This window comes from Myotis daubentonii, chromosome 11, assembly GCF_963259705.1.
Source record: "Myotis daubentonii chromosome 11, mMyoDau2.1, whole genome shotgun sequence".
Lineage (NCBI taxonomy): Eukaryota > Metazoa > Chordata > Mammalia > Chiroptera > Vespertilionidae > Myotis > Myotis daubentonii.
In genome coordinates, this window is record NC_081850.1 from 24,516,291 (window position 1) to 24,532,847 (window position 16,557).

A 16,557-nucleotide genomic window follows, 5' to 3' on the forward strand; every position below is an offset into this window, starting at 1 on the left:
TCTGTTAGCATGACCTCCATATACTTAAAAGAGAGCTTTATTGAGGTATCATTTACATGCCATAAACTCACTCCCTTTAAATGTACAATTCAATGATGTTTAGTAAATTTACAGAGTTGTGCAGCCACCACTACAATCAATTTAAGGGCATGTCCATCACCCCATTAGGATTCCTTGTGCCCATTCGCTCTCACCTCAGTAAACTTTCACATTTAAATCAATTGAAACATTAAAATTCACCAGGATAAAATAGAACTTCCCAGGCAGAAATAAAAACGAGCAGCCAATATATATGATGGGGATCAAGCAAAAGTGTTAGGTATTGAAAAGCAAGACTGGAGAGCAGGGTACATTTGGGCCAGTGCTTGACTGAGTTCCCACCCCGTGACATCATCAAGAAGAGAGGCCTGAGGGCTGTGTGAATTACCGTGTCCAAAATAGTCATGGTTTTCCAGGACTTTCTAGTTTATTCCCCCAGGCAGTTGCTCTTTATCTGACATGACTTGCTAGAAAGATGAACAAACATTTGCATTTCTGAGCCATTAACAGTTGGATGAAAGGGACTGTCACCATAACTACAGTCTCAAGTAGGACAAAGAGTTCAGCAAAGGAGCCTCTTGTCAGGCACCCCCGAATTTCTGATTTGTTGTGTTCGTGCCTAGGAAGGCATGTGGGAGAGAGGACAGAACACAGGTGGGCTTGCAGGTTAGCAGACCTGGGTTGGGTTCTGTCACCTGCTGGCAGTGTGACCGTGTGAACTTCAGTCTCTCATCCGTCAAATGGGGATCCTGATGCCCACCTTATAGAGTCCCTGTGTGTAGCCGGGTGTTACACTTGGTGCCTGCCATAGTGTAAATGCTTAGTTGCAACCATTAATTTGACAATATGTATATATTTTGCTTTCTTATCAGTACGTTCAGATGGTTAGAATTTTATAGAGCAGGAAAGAGTCGTAGTAAGATTGTATCATCAAATACTGCAACTGGGCATATTGAACATCTGTTTTATATTTTTTTTATTGTCTAAAGTTTTACATATGTCTCCTTTTCCTCCAATTGACCGCCGCCCTCCCCTCCCCCCAACCATTCCCACCCTGGGCAAGCCCCCACTGCCCCAGTGTCTGTGTGCACATCTTGGCATTAAATATTTATTTGCCGATATTAATTTAAGAACTGGTTTGGGGAGGGAAGTTGTTTTGTTTTTATCTTAAAATACACACAGTGGTAGGCGTCCTTTTGGAGAAGTGACTCCTGCAGTGGGCTTAAGGGGAAGGACTTACGCAGTCTAGCTGCGAGCATTCACAAAGTGAGGGCGATTATAATTTATTCATATACCGAATGCTTTCAGGAGCCTGCAGAATTCACATTTCTAACAAAGCTGCTCACTTAGTAATAATAACATTTGGTACTCCTCCCAACTTTTCAAAATAGAAAAATTGAGACTGATGGAGTTCTTTTTGCATCCGACATAAAGCAAACCTCTGGTTTCATAAATTGTGGAGTCTAATCGCATTGCTAATTACGTTTGAAATTTAAAAAGTAAAGATACTGGCTTGGAAAGGATCCTTTTTTTTCTGAAGATTTACCTTTTTATTTTCCTTTGTAGCTTATGGAGGAGGAAGTTACATTTTTAACTTAAATAAGGCTCTGTCCACATCAGAACTTTGCTGTTTGGGGAAGGAAGTTTCAGCTTACAACAGATTGGGCTCCTGCTGAGGGACATGTGACATGTGACATGCTTAAGTGAATTCCTGTCTTCTTTGTTAAAGGCTGTAAAGCATTACATTTCACTTGTGGCAACTTGGAGATAGTTGCCCTTCCCACAATTATTTCAGGAGCAAACATGAGCCTTTGGGGCAGGGGTCCTCAAACTTTTTAAACAGAGGGCCAGTTCACTGTCCCTCAGACCGTTGGAGGGCCGGACTATAGTTTAAAAAAACAACTATGAACAAATTCCTATGCACACTGCACATATCTTATTTTGAAGTAAAAAAAAAACAAAACGGGAACAAATACAATATTTGTATTTGCATGTGGCCCCCGGGCCGTAGTTGGAGGACCCCTGCTTTGGGGGAACAATTTATAAAACAGCATTGCACAATCAATAAAGCCCTCCCCTTGCTTCATGTTTCATTTTCCCTTTCTGTTCCCTGCAACTGACCCTTCTTTTGCTCCATTTCTCTGTCATCAGCTAGTCCTGTTGAATCTACCTACAGGACATGGCTCCTTACTGCAAACCAATGCCTCTGTCCGTCTCCACCACCAGCTCCCCACACCACACCACTGCCTTCTCATGCCCGTGGTCCTGGGAGAGCATCCTATCTAATTGGTCTCCCAGCTCCCCTCTGCCAAGTGCCCCTGTACAAACATTCATTTATTCAGGGGACTTCCCTGCTTAAAACTGGTTAGTGGCTTTCTGTAACATTTAGAATAAAACCCACACCACTTCCTGTGGGCTGCGCGGTCTGGCTTTTGCGTTCCTCCTCCAGTATACCTCCTGCCCTTCTCCCTCTCCTTCCCTCTGCTGTAGCCACCCTAGCTGCCGGCAGGTGTTTTGAACCTGCCCAGTTCATTCCCACCTTGGTGCTCCTGCGCGGCGATTTTCCCCGCCTGGAGATTTGCCCCGCCTGGCGGACTTCACCAGCCCTTCACATGACTGGCTCCTTCTCAACTTACCGTCCTCACCTTCGAGATCAGGTTCCAAGTGCCGCTGTCCTCGGGTTCCATCGTCAGAGCAGCCTCTCTTTTCTCTATTACACATCCTGTTTATTTCCTCTTAGATGCGATCACACTCTATATTATCTTGTTTATTTTCTTCTCTGTCATCTGTCTCACTCCCTCGGGTTTCAGTGCAGGAAGCTGAAACTGCTGTAGGTAGTTTAAATCAGAAGAGTTTATGAAGGGAAATGGGTGTTTACAAAATGCATGGAGAGCTGAAGGAGGGGTTCTAGGCTGGGCCTCCAGGAATGACCCGCAGTCCCACCCAGAACTGACCCCCTAGGGCCGTGGTTGGCAAACTGCGGCTTGCGAGCCACATGCGGCTCTTTGGCCCCTTGAGTGTGGCTCTTCCTAAGCCTTAGGAGTACCCTAATTAAGTTAATAACAATGTACCTACCTATATAGTGTAAGTTTTTTTTTTTTTTTTTTTTTTTTTTTTTTTAAATATATTTTATTGATTTTTTACAGAGAGGAAGGGAGAGAGATAGAGAGTCAGAAACATCAATGAGAGAGAAACATCGACCAGCTGCCTCCTGCACATCTCCCACTGGGGATGTGCCCACAACCCAGGTACATGCCCTTGACCGGAATCGAACCCGGGACCTTTCAGTCCGCAGGCCGACGCTCTATCCACTGAGCCAAACCGGTTTCGGCTATATAGTGTAAGTTTAAAAAATTTGGCTCTCAAAAGAAATTTCAATCGTTGTACTGTTGATATTTGGCTCTGTTGACTAATGAGTTTGCCGACCACTGCCCTAGGGGGGGAGTGCTCTGTTGTGTGGCTAATGAGCTCACAGCACTTTGCAGTAGCTGTGATTCAGGGATCTGGAGGCCGGAATGGAGAAGCTTGTGTGGCTGCTGTCTTTTGTAGGCAGGAAGCTGGGGAGTGGGTGCTGGGGTACTGCTGTTGAAACAACCCCGGTTTCCTCAGCATTTGAATCACAGCAAGGAAAGTCAGAAAGGGGCAGGGAAATGACCTCAGCCTCTTGGATCTTGCGCAAGGTATGTCTGAAAGGGTGTAATCTAATTCTCACTCAGAGTCAACTCACTTCCGCTGCAGCCACAAATCTGTCTGTTAGGCTCACAGGAGCTCCCGGTCTTTGTGAATTATGCTCAAGTTCCTCAAAGTTCTGTTGTGACTGAGCAAAACTCTAGTACAGTTGGCTTGTTTTGTTGTCCCTAGCTGTTTCTCTGCTTCTTAATGTTGGCAGTTCTTCTTTTCGCTGTAGCCTCATTTGAATAAAGTCCATTTTGTAATGCACAACGGTGGATCAAGTATGTAAGTCAGTGGCTACATATGTCAGTTTTCATTAGGGGACTCAGAAAAATAATTGAATCTTATTGCTCAAGTTTAGATATGCCTTAACCTTGTAAGATTCCTTGGCAAGCAGAATCCTCATAATAAGCAAGTTCTATTATTAGAATTTGCTCAGAGGGGTAAGTAGTGAGACATTTAAAAGTTGCCCAGGCCAAATTTGTGACAATTTGAACACAAAAATAATTAAAGACAGTAGTGTATTACAGACCATTTAGAAAAGTCGAAATCCTTGAAATCTATGTTGACGATAACTAGATAGATACATGGAGGAGACTGGAGGGCTTTTACTTTCAAGAGAACGCCACAGGCCGACTGGTAAAGGTGGACGGAGTGTTGGACTTGAAAAATCAGTTTTCAGCTATCATAGTAAAGAGTGAGTCAGGCAGCCATCATCAGAGTGCTGATTCTAGGGGCAAATTTGGGTGAGGAGTATGATACATACCTAGTCTTACACTATCTCACTACAGATTCCTTGCAAGACAAAAATAGTAACTATGAAAGGGAGAAACTGGACAACACGTTGACCAGGTAATCAAAATTCACATCACCAGTAGGGGCAGCGAACCTCTCTGCCTCCAGGTATAAATGACCTGACAAGGACACTGTGTCCCTTCCGGAGTAGTCTAACCTGAATCTAATCACGAGGAAACAACAAAAACTTTAAATAAGGAAGGTTCTATTTTTAAGGAAAGGAGAAGAGGGTTGTCCTCTCAAAAAATGTCAGAGTCATAAAAGACAAAGAAAGGCTGTGAAAATGTTCCAGATTAAAAGAGGCCAAGGACACCTGACTGCTAAATGCAATATTTGACCCGAGACTGGCTCCTGCGCAGTAGGGGGAAAATACTGTAGGGGAAAATTATTGGCTTAATAGACAACATTGGAAGACGGACAGCAGCTTAGAGCAGTCAAATGTACCGAACTGGTTATATGAGAGAGTATCCTTAGTTTTAGGAAATATACACTGAAACATTTAGAGATAAAGGGCCCCAGTACGTGTAATTTACTTTTTAGTGGCTCAGGAAAAAAAAAAAAAAAGATCTAGTTAGCTGGCTAGAGAAGTTTGGAAAGGGAGGAGGGAAGGGGGAGGAAAGAGAAGATGATAAAGCAAGCTAGAGGCCCAGTGCATGAAATTCATGCATGGGTAGAGTCCCTAGGCCTGGCCGGTGATCAGGACTGATCCGTGGGGCGACTGGTGGGGCATTCGGGGTGGAGGGAGCCCCTGCTGGCACCTGCCTTGGCCATCCTGGTGACCGTCGCTGCTGGTCACCTCCCTCTGCAGGCCGATTTGGGGGGTCCCCTGCTGGCACTTGCCTTGGCTGGCCTGGGGCCTGTGGGCCGGGGGCAGCTCCTATGTTGAGCATCTGCCCCCTGGTGGTCAGTGTGCATCATAGTGACGGGTCGTTCCACTGGTTCTGCTGTTCGGTCGATTTGCACATTAGGCTTTTATTATATAGGATGGGCCAAATGTTAACAGTAGATGAATCTGGATAAAGAACACCTAGCGTTCTTTGAACTGTTCTTACTCTGGTAACTTCTCTCTAAGTTTGACATTATTTCTAAATAAAAAGATTTTTAAAAAAAGTTTTACTACTAGAGACGGAAAGTTCTCTTCACTTATCCCAGGCGTGGAAGGATTTGGGTTATAAAATGAATTTAGTTGAAATGTCACCTTCCTTACTGTGCTTTCCAGGTGTGTCCTTTCAGGGTCAGGGTAGCCACTGATCGATTGGTCAGCACCAGGGCAAGGGGTCATGATCCAGTGCAGCTGGTTCTGAGGTCTGCTGTGGTGTTGCTTATCTGGTTTTGCTGTTTTTCTGGGCCTGCAGCTGAAATACAACTGAGGCCTAGATGTTATGTCCAGGGCGGAAAGGTCACTCTGGGGATGAGGTTCCATCCTACAGCTGTTTTTTCCTCGGCACCGAGGGCTTTCCGCCCTGGTGACCTTCTTTCTGTACCTGAGCCATCGTCCTTGCTCTGTTCGCGCCTGTCTCCTTGCCTACCACAGATCCTTGTGCATGTGTGTAAATATTTTATAGTATAGAATATTAGAAGTAGTGTTGCTGTGTAAATGTATATGCACATACATTTTTTTATAGATATTGCCAGACTGACTTCTAAATAGTCTGAGGCAACAGTATATGTTTGCTTTCCAGCATCTCTGCAATGCAAACTGGATATTATCAGTCTTGCTAATTTTCCCGATTCCCATGGACAAAATAATACCACTTTTTAAGTGCACATTTCCAAGTTACCTGGCTGCTGGATTTCTTCTCTAGTGTATTGTCTTTACAACCTTTATCTGTTGTTTTTTTGGTTTTGCACTTAGATGCTTTGTGATTTGGGGCAAGTTACTTGACCTCTGTGTGTCCCAGTTTCACTATTTGTAAACTGAGGATCATACTAAACCATTTCAGAGGATTGGTATGAAGAGCAAATGAAGTCATATATGTAAAAGTGTGTAGAACAGTACTTGGCACATAAGAGTGTTATAGAAGTGTTAGCCATTATTAGCATAACATCAGCATCCAAATTTTTAATACTTCATATGTAATTTTTTATGTTTATTTTTCTCAAATTCTCTTAAAAATCAACTTTATCGAGACTTAATTTGCATGTAGTGAAATGCACCCATATTAAGTGTTCAGATTGTTTAATAAATGAATACCCTCATTTAACTACCACTATTATCAAGATAGTGTACATTTGCATCAGCCCCCAAAGTGCCCTCATTGCTCTTTACTGTCACTTCAGATTCTTTTTAATGCATTTTTTCTACCAGAAGTTTTGTATTTGTCTTTAGCTGTTTAGAATTTTTAATTCATTTTTTTTTATTTTTAAATGTAGAATGTCTATTAGGTTTGAGATACTAATTATATGATTTATTATACTAATCCCTCTGGCAGCCTCTTTTTTTCTGCTGGTTTCCATATTTAACTTGCTTCTTGCTTGAAACCGAGTCAGCATTTCACTTGTGATGGGATTGATTCAGTTACTGTGTCTTAATAGTATAAGGTTTATTCCTCTACATGATACTAATATGTAGATAAATGTTTAGATTCTTGCCCAAAATTTCTTACTGTTGGAAGGGAATGTTGATGGGAGTGGAGGAAAATTAACGTTGACAGAAGTGGATTTATCAACATCTTAGCTTTTTCTCTCTTAGACTGCTGCCAAAGAACGGATTACAGTTCTCAGCATCTCTGCTTTGCTGGCACCGGTAATTCTCATGAGGGGAGATGCTTGGAGAGGGAAAGTACTGTCTGAGCGGTCCAATGTTTGGACATGCAGCTTTTCCCGGAAGTAATAACAATGAAAGTAATAGTTTAGTGAGTGATGGCGAACCTTTTGAGCTCGGCGTGTCAGCATTTTGAAAAACCCTAACTTAACTCTGGTGCCGTGTCACATATAGAAATTTTTTGATATTTACAACCATAGTAAAACAAAGATTTATATTTTTGATATTTTTTATATATTTAAATGCCATTTAACAAAGAAAAATCAACCAAAAAAATGAGTTTGCCAGATTGTCAAACTGCAGCGGGAAGGCCGGGGAGGGTGGGGGGCAGGAGGGAGGGGGGTAAGAGATCAACCAAAGGACTTGTATGCATGCATATAAGCATAACCAATGGACATAAGACACTGGGGGATAGGGGAGGCTAGGGGACTGTCAAGGGCAGGGGGAAAAAAAGGACACATATGTAATACCCTTTGTAATACTTTAAGCAATAAAAAAAAAATGAGTTTGCCTGTCACCTCTGACACGCGTGTCATAGGTTCGCCATCACTGGTTTAGTGAGTGCTGACATTATCGAGTACTTACTATGGACCAGTCACCAGGGCAAACCCTCTATACATCTCATGTAATTCTTTGAACCCCACATGTGTGGTTTTATTGTTGTCCTTATTTTACAGGAATACTAGTAAATATGAATCCTAGAGCAGCTAAGTGACTTGCCCAAGCCCACACATGAATAATGGAGCTCATGGTGGGACTCTACACTCATGTTCTTAGCATTATTTCACCCTTCATTTTAAAGATTGAAGACCATTTTTTTTTGTTGTTTTTAAAAAAATAATTCCTATTTTAGAAATCATTCACATCTGTTTCTCACTCTGTTCTCAAAATATCCAATTGGGTTAGGGAAAAAAATTCAGTGTTTTATCTATTTGTGCAAAGGTAGGCAAACTTTTTCTGTAGAAGGCCAGTTGCAACTACTCAACTCAGCGGTTGTATCAGGAAAACAGCTATAGATAGTATTTAAGTGTGGAGTGTGACAGTGTTCCAGTGAGACTTCATTTACAAAGACAGGCAGCAGGCTGGATTTGACCCCGGGTTGTAGTTTGCGGCCTGTGTGGTGGTAGACTAATCTGTTTGGGGACACCAGGATGCATCTGCCAGGGGAGGCAGACTCTTTAGTGCCAAGTGTTGCACCCTGTCTACCACCCAACCGTCTCCAGGCTGCAGCCTGAAGAGCTCACCAGTGCCTTTAGGAGAGTTAAGTCCCAGCAATAATAGGGATATTTACAAACGTTTTATACTCACTGCTTTGTTCTATGTGCTTTCCACATGTGTCATTTACTCTGTGGACATCCCTATAAGATGGGAAACTGAGGCGCAAAAAAGGAAAATAGCCCAAAAAGCTAGTGAGTCCCCATGAAACTGGGATTTGAACCCCGGCTGGCTGATTCTCAGCATGTGCACTCCCATCCCCAGGCCTTCTCTCTCCTGCATGATGGGCTTCCTCAGTTTGCGTCACCTTTGTATGTAGCCTTAGTTTTCGGGAGCCGCCTCTTCCAAGCACTCATATTAAGAGACAAGATTCTGTATTCTCTCTCTTCTTTAAAAAATATATTTTATTGATTTCAGAGAGGAAGGGAGAGGGAAAGAGAGATAGAAACACTAATGATGAGAAGAGAATCATTGATCGACTGCCTCCTGCACGCCCTGCTGGGAGTCAAGCCCGCAACCTGGGCGTGGGCCCTTGACTGGAATTGAACCTGGGACCCTTCAGTCCATAAGCCGACGCTCTATCCATTGAGCCAAACCAGCCAGGGCTATATTCTCTTTTAAAGACATTTACTTTGGAGCAGAGCTGTGAGTAAGGGAATGCTCATTGCCAGTTTTCTGTGGTGGCCGGAATGTTTGAACTTTTTGCTAGACTTCTTGCTAGTCTTGAGCAAGATGATGCAAGAACTTTCTTTTTGCTCATCCTTGGGCTGCACTGGAGCCTTTTATCTATAGGACCACTTTAATGATAACAAAAGAAATCACTTATTAGTTGTGTCAACACTGTGCCGAGGCATTGAATACATTATCTCATTTAAACCTCACAGCAATGATGTAAACTAACTGATATTATTCCAATTGTACAGATGGAAAAACTGAGGTTCATCATTCTATGGGATGGTGGATAAGTTAATTAAATGTTTATGAGTTTTAGTTTCTTTATTTGGACAGAATAGTAGTCTTATCTCCTAGGGTCATAATGAAAATTAAATGAGTTAATGAATGTAAGGATTTAGAGCAGTTTTTGGCACTCAGTTGTGTTACCTGTTATTATTATTGTCAGGACACAGTGATAGTAGTAATAGTAAAGGTGAAATGCTCACTTTTTTCCTGATTTTTTGTGAATTAGAAATAAGCATCTAAGTGTCCAAAATAGTGCCTGGGTATTCATAAATAGAATTATGGTATTTATTCAGAGGAAGAAGCTCTGTTCATTTTAATTTTAAAACATCTTTATTAGTGATGATTTCAAAATTACACAGTTTTAAAAAAGTCTCTTGGTTCTGTTTTGCTGTTTGTTTTGTGTGAAATTATTCTCCTGAAGAAATGGCATGCCCTCAATATTCCCCATGTGAAACTACACATTGGGTAGGGTGGGCCCTAGAGGACAGACGTGCTTGACATATTAAGTGATTGCCAAGGTTCATTTCACAGCCATAAAACTAGTAGCAGAGGCATATGTACAGGGGAGTAAGATAATTTGCTTATTTATGCTAAATAAATTCAATAATTTACAATTGTAAAAACCTTGTTTACATATGTACTCTTTATTACACACCTTATTTCACTGTACACATTTTATGTTTGCCTACCTTTGCACAAATAGATAAAACATTGAATTTTCTTCCCTAACCCAATTGGATATTTTGAGAATAGAGCGAGAAACAGATGTGAAAGCCATTCCTCTATGAGGTTATATTCCAAACCATTCACAATGACAGTTATGATGACAATTTAAAGTATTTGTTCATTGTTAAGTTTGATTACATATTTTCCTTTTAAGTATTGACCTCAGGAGTTACTCCTTGCCTTAAGCCAGACTCAACTCCATATTTATAACAAAATGTAGGAAGGGAAAGTTTTTCCTCCTTCATAAAGTTATCTATTTCATTTTTCTCAACCCATGGATCTATGTGTCAGTGAAAACGAAAACCAAGCTGTCTAATTTCGTTGTTGTTTTTTGTGAGAGTGACACCTGGTGGTTCCTTTTTCATTCTCATGGTTCCTCTGTGCTTGGCTAAAAGCTGTTGCAGATGCCAAAGACTCATTTTGTGAACACACTAGCTGTCTAGGATCAAGTCGGTACCACTGATATGGCTCAAAATCTGAAAGGTTCAGCAGTCCATTGAGATGCAGTCCCTCTGAACGCCAGGCTTTTCTGAGGGTGATGGACAGCTTCCTCATTGGGGGGGATTTCTGTTAAAATTTAGGATTTTGAGGAAGGGATGGCATCTATGCCAACCTGTCTGCTTCACCCAGAAGGAGGCTGGAGCCCCTAGCCATTCATTGGGTGTGTTGGCCAAGCTCACATTGTGTTGGCCGAGGTCACTCTGCTCCCCATTGAGCTGAGGACCTGGGCTCTGTGCCCATAACTTATGTTTACCATGCGGGGTAACCCACTGAGTAAGAAGGGTCTGGGCATTAAAGAATAAGAGGGGAAGGCATTTTAAGATGGGAGAAGTAAAGGCAGTTAACATGTTTGAGTACCTATTTGCTATAAATAGTCCCACATGTGGCCTCTTTTCTCTCTTGCAAAAGGAGGTGTAGAATCTTTGGTATGAAAAAGAGTTGTTGAGGAAGTACTGTGGGGGATCTGGCTCCCTGAGTCCACGGATTCACCCCATATCTGAGAATGAAGGACCCTCTGGACTGGGATTTATTGGGCCTGTTTTGAGTCAGACCTGCTATGCATGATCTTATTAGCATTCTTACAAAAATCAGGGCGGCTGTTGAAATCCCTGTTCTCCACATCAGGAAGTGGAGGGTGGAAAGGGTAAGACCTGCCCAGGTCTAAATAAAACTTTCAGGCCGAAATATATGTTTCCCCCTGTCCTATGTTGGAAATGTACTACGTTACTACTGCAATGTTTGAGTGAATCGTTGAATAAAACCTAACTCACCAACATGTAATAGTTGCTGAGGAAACATGTGCTCCATTTATGTGCTCAAAGCAATCCTCGCTAGTGAAATGACTGTTCTTTTGTATGCCTAATTTTCACTTCTCAGATCTGATAGGAAATATGAAGCTTTGAGAAAAAAGACATAATTTAGGGGGTACTATTAGAGCACTCCCCCGGATGAGAGCAACTAGAGAACTATATTAAAGTTATACTTGGAGAATATGTCAAACTATTTTCAATCTCAAGTGATGATTGTTTAAAATAAAATTTTCTAAGGTATAATTTTTTTTCCTTCTGGCAGCTGATTTTATGGTGTGTAGTATTAAAAATTAAAAAGCTCTACATTCGAATAATCTCTGAAAACCTCCAGTTTTTTACTAAGTGTATAAAAAAAAATCAGATTTTACAAATCTGGGCAGGTTCAGAAGATGAACTCTGTGTCATGTTCTTTTTTCCTGTCTGCGATAGTGGAGAATTTATGCCCATAGCTGATCGCTTTAAACCCTGGGAAAGTCACATTTTGTTCCCTGCAAGGGCCATGTGGGGACTTGGAGTGTGAATAGTTTCTACTGCATGGACCCCAGTTGCTTTTCTTCCCTTTGAGGGAGAGCTCTGTGGGTCAGTAAAGGTTTCACAGGGAACGTGCGTTGCTGGTAATCCTCTGAGGGGGGGAATGAGTGGTGTTTGCACTCTGCAGACCCAGTCACAAGGATGCTGAGGCTGAGTTTTACATTTGTCCACCAGGGAGACTCAGGGCATTGTCGCTCATCACACAGGCTGAAGTTAACAAAGCAAGTAGCATCACATAGAAAATGCAACTGTGGAGCCCCCAGGAGGCAGTTGGGAGTTTAAATGAAGGCCATGGCTGCTTTTTACAAGTAGGTAAGATGGCAGAGAAATGGGTGGCAGATATGAGCAGAATGAAAAATCATTGCTGACAGATCAGCTCAGGGCAATTATATCTTTTTTTTAAAAAAAGTCTTTTCCCAAACTTCTAAAAGTCACTTCATGGACATATAATAAAGATGTATTTTAAATTCATCCTGATTTAGAAAAATCAATACTTTTATCGATGTTAGAGTGGGGAATGATGCCACTTAAGTGTATGTGTTTTTCATATGATTCCTTTAACTAGCAGTGTGCCCTCTCCTTTATGTATGAAAAGATTTACCGCCACTATTTGAGGAACCTTCCTGGTGTGTCAATATGGCATTACTGAAGTGTAACAATTGATGTCAGCCTGGTTTCCCACTTTGAATATTTGGATTCACCAGGCATGAAGGCCATGCAGAGGAGTGTGTGCAGTCTTGGGACCTCAGTATTCATGACTCTTAATCCCTGCCTGAGTCCCGGGCGAGGCTGGGCACTCTTTTCATGCCTCATGTTCCTGGGAGCGGTCCAGATGTGCCCCGGAGCCAGGTGTAGGTAGAACCTGTGACTTGTCAGAGTTCTCAGCAGCTCTAGGGTTCTTTGAGCCCACGGAACCAAACACATAGCATCATTGGTCAATAGAAGGGAATCTTGGGTGAAAGCTCCAGCTAGGAGGGTCTGGGACCATGTGGGGCTGGTTCTCCCTGAGGAGGAAAGTGTCTACAGAGTCCTATCACACTGTGCAATCCCTCTCTAAAGAACAGTTACATGAGAACTTGGTAACGTCAGCTCACAGACCTCATCAAGTCATCCATGAGAGAAAGGGAGAAGAGGAGGAGGAAGAGGAAGAGGTAAGGGGAGACAGGAAGAGGCTCTAGAGAAGTGAGTCAACTTTTTGGATTTGTGGGACCCTTTGACGGAACATTTATTAGTGTTCCTTCCTACTTCCTCTTTCCTTTTGAAGTAATATTTACCATATATTCCTTTTCATGCCACAAAGTGCATTAAAATTCACATGGGGATTCCTGAAGAGTTGGTAAATCTATTTGGTCTCTTTGGAAATTAATACAGACTATCTAAATTATTACTGTTACTAGCATATTTGTCATCTTCATTTTTAGTGTCTTTTGTTTATTGAAATTTTTTTTATTACAGTTTACATTCAATATTATTTTCGATTAGTTCCAGTTGTAAATCATAGGGTTTAGACCAGGGGTCCTCAAACTTTTTGAACAGGGGGCCAGCTCACTGTCCCTCAGACCATTGGAGGGCCGGACTATAGTTTAAAAAAAAAACTATGAATAAATTCCTATGCACACTGCACATATCTTATTTTGAAGTAAAAAAACAAAATGGGAACAAATACAATATTTGTATTTGCATGTGGCCCGCGGGCCGTAGTTTGAGGACCCCTGGTTTAGACAATCATATACTTTACAAAGTGTTCTCCCCGAATTTCTACTATCACCCCGTCTCCATATATAGTTACTACAATATCATTGACTTTACTTCCTATGCTGGACTTTACGTCCCGTGATGTCATCTTTATTCTTTGCCTCTTCCCCTTCAGGATAAAAACAATGTAAACATTTTTATCATTAGTATCTTCATTATTTACGATTCTTAGTTTATTAAAGATTTATTAAGAATCTGCTGTTATTTAAACACACTTTCATGCATTTTTAGACTCAGAATATAACCCAGTTAACCAATCAACATGAAAATTGCTCAGAAAAGCTTTAATAGTTGATACAGCACCCTCATCCCCGTCCTCTCTTCTCCGTCCATTTCCATGACCAGGGCTCCCCTCAGCAGGAAGCAGGCCCTGGAGGGCCAGCCTTGCACCCGAAGGTCCTCCAGGGACGCTTTCACCTCACAGGGTGAAACCATTGGCTAAACTGCAAAAGGAAACGGCTCAAGGTGAGGAGGAGCCTCCACTTCAGGACAAGGCTACTCAGCCAGCCAGTCGGCTGGCAGTTCTTTGCTAAGAATCTGTGAAGTGTGAAGTGTTGTGCTGGGTTATAAAGTGGATTCAAAAGGAGTGTGATATCCCTTGACTCTAGCCAGGAAGTCAAGACAAACTCTGGAAAAAGCCAGGTACCATTTTGGGGCAATGTGTAATCAGGAGCCAGGTGTGGTCAGTTCAGCATTTGTTGGGAAGGGGCGAGGCCAAGACCGCTGCCTTCAAGGGGAGAAGTAAACACCTAAGCGTTCCCATGAGCAAATCCTATTGGTCAGCGACAGGAGCTTGCCTGTCTTATTCTCCTTGAACGGGAAGACGCTGGATGCTTCTCTGACTCTATATGTTTCAACTGGAGTCCACATGGTGTGCCTGCCGGTGCTGGGAGGTTTAAGGAAAACCAGTTTATGGTAATCACTGGGGAAATGCCCAGTACTGGGAGGTTTAAGGAAAACCAGTTTATGGTAATCACTGGGGAAATGCCCAGTACTGGGAGGTTTAAGGGAAACCAGTTTATGGTAATCATCGGGGAAATGAAACCAATACTGAGAAATACTGGGCAGCTGATGGTGAGTCTGGAGAAGCAAAGAGACCAGAGGTAGAAAACCCTAGTTATGCTGTGTGATGACTATATGCGGGTGTACTTAGTGTTGGGGAGAGGCTGCAGACAGACCAGCAATCCACTGCAGATCCAGTGCCAAACCTGGGGGTCCTGAGGGGACCCCACAGAGGAAAGGAGGCCCCTGAGGCAGCAGCAGGAAGGGATAGAATTTGAGGAAAAGGAAGCCATTGGTCCCTGGGTATATGGTACGGGAGGTCTGAGCAGACAGTCTCTTTGATTTCTGGTATTTCATTCCCAAGGTGGACCCACATAACTTTCCCCAAGAACCTGGGAAACTGTATTTGCATGTAACCAGGGAGAGAGTCTGTTGATAAAGTATAATTTTTAAAACTTAGAAATATGATTCTCATAAAGATATAAAATGAACACGTCAACATTTTATTTCTCCTATTGTGGCAGAAACGAGCAAGACGGCAAACTGATGCAAAGGGTATTTGAGGAACTGGGAATTTATAGGTTTGGAAAAAAAAAAGAATGTTATATTAAGATTGCTAGGCTATACACAACCCTGGGCAGTGTCCTATAGGGCAATATCACCACAACCTTTGAGGTTTTTATACCATTCAGAAATCTGCACGTTAGCATGTAACCTCACTGTGCCTGGGGTCTAATCAGACAGTAAATAGCAAAGTCAAACACAAGTCCATCCTCCCAGAGAAGGAAACACTCCGCGAGGGCTGGTTCCCACAGTGCTGCAGTGAGGCGTGGAGGGTGTGCTGCCCACTCCTCTCCCACACCCTGTCCACTCCTGCTCCACTGCCGCAGCTCCAAGATTTGGATAGTTCTCTTCACATTTGAAAACGACGTTGGAGTTAAGGAAGTCTGAGGTTGGATTCTAATTCCTTCGCTTACCAGTTGTGCAATATTGGGCAGGTAGTTACCTGTGACTGGATTTACTTGCTATAAATTGGGAGGAGCAAATGAGATAGCTTTTGTAAAGTCCCTGGCACATGATCGGCAATCAGTAAATCTTAGTTCTCCTCTTCCCTCTTTGTAAAATGAAATTTTTTTTTACCTTTTGTGTCTAGTTTCCTCCTTCCCTCCCATTTTTCCTTCCTCATCTCCAGTTTATTAGAATAATGTCCTAGAATTCCATGGATTTTCTGCATTGTTAATGGAGGTATCCTATTTTCATCTAAATGGGGGAAAAAAAGATTTTAACTTTTAAAAAAAAATCCTCACCCCCGAGGTCATTTTCATTGACTTTTTTTTTTAGAGAGAGAGATGGAAAAAGAGAGAGAGAGTGAGAAACATCCACGTGAGAGAGAAACATTGATCAGCTGCCTCTAGCATGGGGATGGAACCCGCAACCTTGGTATGTGCCCTGACTGGGTAGTTAACCTTCAACTCTTTGGTGTGCAGGATGATGCTCCTACCAGCTGAGCCACGACTCCAGCCAGGGCGATTTTAACATTTTTTTAATTAAAAAAAAATCCCAGCTTTATTGAGATAATTAACATATAACAGGTGTACAGCATCGTGATTTGAGATAGGTATTATTGCACAACGATTAGCACGGTAGGGTTAACACATCCATCACCTCACATATTTACAGTCTTTTTTTCTTCGTGTGGTGAGAACTTTAGGATTTACTCTCAGAAGCTTTCAAATCTACACTGCAGTATTGCCAGCCATAGTTGTGGCACCACATTGGGTAGTATGC

General features: G+C 42.3%; 1 protein-coding gene across 4 annotated transcripts in view; it reads left to right on the top strand.

Moving 5' to 3' along the window:
• Window positions 1–16,557, top strand: part of TTC39B (tetratricopeptide repeat domain 39B) — a 118,954-nt gene that overhangs the window by 11,905 nt on the left and 90,492 nt on the right. Inside the window, exon 1 of one of the 4 annotated variants that reach the window (XM_059656630.1) lies at window positions 12,241–12,324. The exons of the other annotated variants lie outside the window; for them this stretch is intronic. The gene's annotated coding sequence lies outside the window, so the exon portion shown is untranslated. Of the gene's footprint in view, window positions 1–12,240; window positions 12,325–16,557 lie in introns of those variants that run through there. 4 annotated transcript variants of the gene reach the window in all.